At 43.0% G+C, this 6,531-nt stretch overlaps 1 long non-coding RNA gene across 1 annotated transcript; it reads left to right on the forward strand.

Annotated features, from left to right (window-relative positions):
- Positions 1–586: 586 nt before the first annotated feature.
- LOC134732994 (uncharacterized) lies at positions 587–6,037 on the forward strand. The gene is made up of 3 exons (XR_010116507.1): positions 587–1,006; positions 5,241–5,387; positions 5,609–6,037. It is a non-coding gene; the product is annotated as an uncharacterized lncRNA (long non-coding RNA).
- Positions 6,038–6,531: the final 494 nt, after the last annotated feature.

Consider the following 6,531-nt stretch of genomic DNA (forward strand, 5'->3'; position numbering starts at 1 on the left):
CAATTTCTCACTGGACCTTAGCTGCCTTCCCGCGGGGCAGGGCTCGGGGCCTGCAGCCCGCCATGCCTGAGCCTCCCACCCCCTCCATGGGCTCCTGTGTGGCGCGAGCCTCCCCAACGAGCGCCACCCCCTGCTCCACGGCGCCCAGTCCCATCGACCACCCAAGGGCTGAGGAGTGCAGGCACACTGTGCGGGACTGGCAGGCAGCTCCACCTGCAGCCCCGGTGCGGGACCCACTGGGTGAAGCCAGCTGGGCTCCTGAGTCTGGTGGAGATGTTGGGAACCTTTATGTCTAGCTCAGGGATTGTAAGCACACCAATCAGCACCCTGTGTCTAGCTCCAGGTTTGTGGATGCACCAATCGACACTCTGTGCCTGGCTGCTCTGATGGGGCCTTGGAGAACCTTTGTGTCCATATTCTGTATCTAACTGATCTGATGGGGATGTGGAGAACTTTTATGTCTAGCTCAGGGATGGTAAACGCACCAATCAGCGCCCTGTCAGAACAGACCACTCGGCTCTACCAATCAGCAGGACGTAGGTGGGGCCACATAAGAGAATAAAAGCAGGCTGCCCGCGCCAGAAGTGGCAACCGGCTCAGGACCCCTTCCACACTGTGGAAGCTTTGTTCTTTCGCTCTGTGCAATAGATCTTGCTACTGCGCACTCTTTGGGTCCACACTGCTTTTATGAGCTGTGACACTCACCGCGAAGGTCTGCAGCTTCACTCCTGAAGCCAGCGAGACCACGAGCCCACCGGGAGGAACGAACAACTCCAGACGCGCCTCCTTAAGAGCTGTAACACTCACCGCGAAGGTCTGCAGCTTCACTCCTGAGCCAGCGAGACCACGAACCCACCAGAAGGAAGAAACTCCGAACACATCCAAACACCAGAAGGAACAAACTCCAGACGCGCCGCCTTAAGAACTGTAACACTCACCGCGAGGGTCCGCAGCTTCATTCCTGAAGTCAGTGAGACCAAGAACCCACCAATTCCGGACACAGTAGGTGGGAGCATTCATACTGTTGGTGTCTAGTGGGTAGAACCAGGGATGGTGTTGACCATCCTGCAATACACAAGACAGCTAAAATAAGAAATAATTACTCAGTCTAATGTGTCAGTGGTGCCAAGCCTGAGGGATATAGCATAGTTTGAGCACTGCAAGGCTCATCTAATTCCTCTAATTTAAAAATGAGGATACTTAGACCCACAGGTAGGCAGTAGCAGGAGTACAATGCTTGATTTGATATAGCAAAATATAAAACATATATGCTAGGTGTCATGGGGCAGTGGGTGATCGTAGTTTTGTAAATTCTTTTCTAAAAAGCAAAAGAAAAAAGCACATGACAGTAAGAAAGAAATATGATTTGAGAAAAGACGACATTGGAACATAAAATGTTGACATTTCTACTAAGATAGGTATGAACTGGGAGACTGAAATTTTGCTTTTGTTCCTACTCTTTACAAAATCAAAGAATAGCCAGAGCACAAGAGAATCCATCCAAAAACATTAAAAGAGATTCTGGGCGACAGAGCCCTTTTTATTATATTTGGAATGAGTCTTAACAGAACTTGAATTTCCTTTTGACTTCTGTTTACAAGTCAACGGCATAATTGCACCATCTTGCTTTAGGGAACCATTAGCAAGTAGGAATTCAGAAGAGATTTTTAAGTGCTTCTTCTTTTCTCCAAATCAGCTTAGTTTTTAAAAACCAACTTTTCTCCATTCTAGTAAATATTTTTGGAACAGTAAAAGTGTACTCCGACTTCAGCAGTAGACTTAACACTTTCCAAAAGCAAATCTGATATTAGTTTATTTTGATCACGTGTAACTAGGTCTCTTGCTTGCCCCAAACATCTTTGATTCCTTTGAAATGAAAGGAATAATTCTCACTGTGCAACAACCCAACTCGTTGTTCAGCTGATGTTGATGCTGGTGACAAGGGAGTTGTTTTGGAGACAATTTTTTCTTACACAAATAGAATCATCTGAAGACTTTTTTTTCCTCCAAATAAGTTAGTGTGAAAGGCAAGCCACCAACAATCTGTCAACATAAGAGAGTGAGAGAGAAAGCCCTCCCTGGAGAAAGAGATTATTTTTTTTAGAAAAATTAATATTTAACTTACATTTAAAATCAAACAGGAGCTGCCACATTCCAGGACTGTCTGTTCCTTTCCAATTTCTTTAATAGCTCCATCATTGTGCTTACCTTAATTCTCAGTTGAGCTTTAAAATTCCAAATCAAACAAAACATGCAAACACTGTCCTCACACTCATGTTATGGAGACATTCTAAGTTCATTCCTTGGAAGACTCACATTTAGTTGAACAACAACTACAAAGAAGTGAAAAAATAATGCTGGCCAGGCACAGTGGCTCACACCTGTAATCCCAGCACTATGGGAGGCCGAGGCGGGTGGATCACCAGAAGTCAGGAGTTCGAGACCAGCCTGGCCAACATGGTGAAACCCCATGTCTACTAAAAACACAAAATTTAGCCAGGCATGGTGGCCCCCACCTGTAATCGCAGCTACTCGGGATGCTGAGGCAGAAGAATCATTTGAACCCGGGAGGCAGAGGTTGCAGTGAGCTGAGATCATGCCACTGCACTCCAGCCTGGGTGAAAAGAGTGAAACTCCATCTCAAAATAAATAAGTAAATAAATAATAACGATGCTAAGTATTCCTCAAACAATAGAAGCTAAAAACACGATTCAGAATGAAATCCAGATTATTGGATATATCCTGTGTTTAGCATTTTACCAATTATTTTCACAAACATTAAGTTATGTAACCTTCAAGGGTCTCTTTGAGTAAGACATCTGTACTGTAATGTTACCGTTGAAATAATTGAGGCTTATAAAAGAGAAATGACTTGCCTAATGCAATAGTTTGAAACTGACAGAGCCAGGACTAAAGCTTATTTAGTGCTTTTCTCACTGCTTCTCAGTGCTTCCTTCTAGGCCTAAAATACCTTCATAGCTTCTGTCAAAATTCTGCCTTGGTTCAACTTATACAGACCACATTTCTGCTTCAATCACCAGCGTTGTTTTATAATCATCATTCAGCTAGAGTCCTAGACTCATAAAATTATTTTGCAAAATAAATATAGACAAGGGGTGTGTGTGTGTGTGTGTGTGTGTGTGTGTGTGTAAAGCCGTATGTAGTAGACAGAAGCTGAATACAACTTTGAACTCAACTTGATAGACGATGTAATGTGTATAGGAACACTCAAGACAACAGAAGTAAATAGGTCTTAATTCATTTCTACACAAGCGATGCCAGAACACTGTTCATGGGTGCAAAGAAAAACCTTATGTATCAGAAATTCTAGAAGAGAAGAATATTCTGTATGCATGGGTTGATCTGTCATCCTGAGATAACCCTTATGTCCTCCCTGTCCCTGAGACCCTCTTCCCATTTCCATCCCTGCAGTCTTCCTCACAGGGGCTCCCTGATATCACATTTCAGAAGCATCCCTGTTGCAGGCTCTAGGAACTGAGTCTGGCTCTGGTCATTCTGTAGTACCAGGAGGCTTTGTCCCATGGCAAAGTAGATACCACTGTTCTCCTACTTGCCTACTCTAACTTGGAACACTGGTTTAGAAACTGAACTCTTGTATTTTCCTGTTTAGGTATATTAGGGTTGATCATTAATGACTTATCTTTTCTCAACTTCAAACTTGGAATCACTTGAGGTAATTACCCAAATATTACCTTTATTGATGAATAAGCAGTTTTGAAGAACATGGGTTTTAATCTTTAGTAAATGATCTTTTTATTTCTTCAGCCAACCACACCCTCAAATCAAACTTGCCCACCTACTCCCAGGCCAAGCTAGACAAGTGTGAATTATTACTGTAGAAATTTTCTCATTGAGACATTTAAGAAAAATGAGGGCTTCCTTCAACATTCTACTTAATCTCAATAATTATCACCCTATTTCCTCTGAAATGGGTCCCTTGCCTTACTCCTCTGGCTCTAACTGAAATGGTTCCTAAACCTAAGTCCCTTTCATAGCTGTTAGACATCAGTAATGCCACTAACCTGCCTGGACCAGCACCTAGCTCTTGCTATCAAACTCCTTGGGTATGAGCTTCATCTCTCTGGTATGGCATCTTCCTGTCTCCCTTTAAAGTCACCCGAATACTGACTGCTTTGCTATTGGACATCTGCATTTCATCCTGTTGCTTCCTGCCTATATACCCTTAAGTCTGGTCTGCTAAAATGTTCTGACTAGTTACTAGGACCTTCCTTCTGGATCTGGCCTGCCCTGCTTCTGACAGGGCCCCTGAGCTGACACAGTGCACTGAGGCGTGTTCTGGCTACAACAGAGCTATTGATGTGCTTATCTCTCTGGCCCCAGCTTCATGGGAAAAGGATGGAGAAGCACACTTAAATTGTGAATGATATCTTGTTCCCATTTTCAGAAAAATGTAGGCTGCTGCAGTTTTTACATTTTGTCGGGGATCTAGATGGAAAGCCAAATATAAAAAGTGCAGGAAGGAATACAAAGATATTCGTTGACTGATAGAAAATTTACATTAAGTTCCCTCCTAGCGTTAAACTTTCACCTTTGTTCAGGTTCAACTCATACTAATTGAGGATTCTAAACTGGAAACATTTTTGTGATTTGAGCCCTGAGGTTTAGAGACAGGGAGAAATTAAGGGATACAATATACAAACTTTACAAATGAAGACGTTTGTAAAGATATTTGTCTTTACTGCTTAATTTATGATTTTTTTGTGGATTTCAAAAAATATTTTAAGTCCACAGGAAAAAAATAAGTTACACAGTAAAGAGTCGAATCAGAATCCAGAGCTCAGTTTACTGGAGATGTCTTCCTTCTCTTGTGAGGACCTCCAGACAGGAATTCCTTTCGGTGCCTGCAAACAGGAGGCTTTGTTCTAGTCAATTTCTTCAGACTTCTGGTAGCCTCCAAATTCATCATCTGGTAGGATCACAGGGAAACTAAAAGAGCCAAATACTAGGACAATAAAGCCTCAGCTACTAAGACCCTCTGAATTCTACTGCTGGGTATCCACCACTCTAATGATTCGAGGCTGCTTTGCCCACCCTTACCACCATTTCCCCACATCTACATTATGCATCATGTAACGTGTGGTACCCTGCATGCTGGCACCAAGTTTTCCTACCCAAACTTGCATCCCTGCTTCTCTGAATAGCATCTACATGTGCTTCCCCCAGGACTGTTGAGCCCCCTCTTTTGTTCTCTTCTTTAGTGCCTGATGGGTACTAGCAGCCCACCCCAGCCAGATGGAGGACAAGGCCTCTCCAAGTCTCAAGGAAATGCACAATCCTTCCTTACCTCTGGCCTCAGAAATCTCAGCATCTCATTGATTAGCAACCTCGTCTGTGGCAAATCTAAGGTAATTGCTTTGAAGGTAATAAGATGATGTAATATGTAATGTTTTTACTTTAAATATATATAAAGCATCAGTAGCTCACATTTTATGATTTGTAGTCACAAAGATTAACAACTCATATGATTTACTATCAAGTAGAGATTAAAAGGTAATTAGATAAAGAGTCAGCCTTATAAATATATACATATATGTTTTTTCTCCCATATATACATGGACAAAAACAGGTTCAGAGGAAAAAGAACAGATTTGCGGCCCAGCTCGGTGGCTCATGCCTGTAATCCCAGCACTTTGGGAGGCTGAGGTGGGCGGATCACCTGAGGTCAGGAGTTCGAGACCAGCCTGACCAACATGGAGAAACCCCGTGTCTACTAAAAATACAAAAAAAAATCAGCCAGGCGTGGGGGCGCATGCCTGTAATCCCAGCTACTCGGGAGGCTGAGGCAGGAGAATTGCTTGAACCTGGGAGGCGGAGGTTGTGGTGCCAGCCTGGGCAGCAAGAGCAAAACTCCATCTCAAAAAAACAAACAAAGAAACAAACAAAAAAGAACAGATTTGCTTTTTTCTTGGTAAAGAAAAGTGTCTTGAATTCACTCTGTAGAAATTTAAAACTGCTTGATGTTTTAGTGATCAAAATAAAATTATCAAAGCTAAAATACCAAATAGATATGTCACTAAATTGATTATTTTGTTCCTCATAGTAATTTTAAAAAACACATTCAGGCCGGGTGCAGTGGCTCACACCTGTAATCCCAGCATTTTGGGAGGCCAGGCAGGTGGATCACGAGGTCAGGAGTTCGAGACCAGCCTGGCCAACGTGGTGAAACCCCGTCTCTACTAAAAATGCAAAAATTAGCCAGGCGTGGTGGCGCGTGCCTGTAGTCCCAGCTACTCAGGAGGCTGAGGCAGGAGAATCACTTGAACCTGGGAGGCGAAAGTTGCAGTGAGCTGAGATCATGTCACTGCACTCCAGCCTGGGTGACAGAGCAAGACATCGTCTCAAAAAAAAAAAAAAAAAAAAAATGCATTCAGAGGAAAACATTGGCAGAACTCATAAAACTTGCCAATGTGACTTCTGGAGAAATCTTCAGTCATCATACCTGAATATTTTATATTCTGTCTGACTTCACTACTCATCTTGGCTACCCTG

This window comes from Symphalangus syndactylus, chromosome 17, assembly GCF_028878055.3.
Source record: "Symphalangus syndactylus isolate Jambi chromosome 17, NHGRI_mSymSyn1-v2.1_pri, whole genome shotgun sequence".
In the NCBI taxonomy this organism is placed as follows: domain Eukaryota; kingdom Metazoa; phylum Chordata; class Mammalia; order Primates; family Hylobatidae; genus Symphalangus; species Symphalangus syndactylus.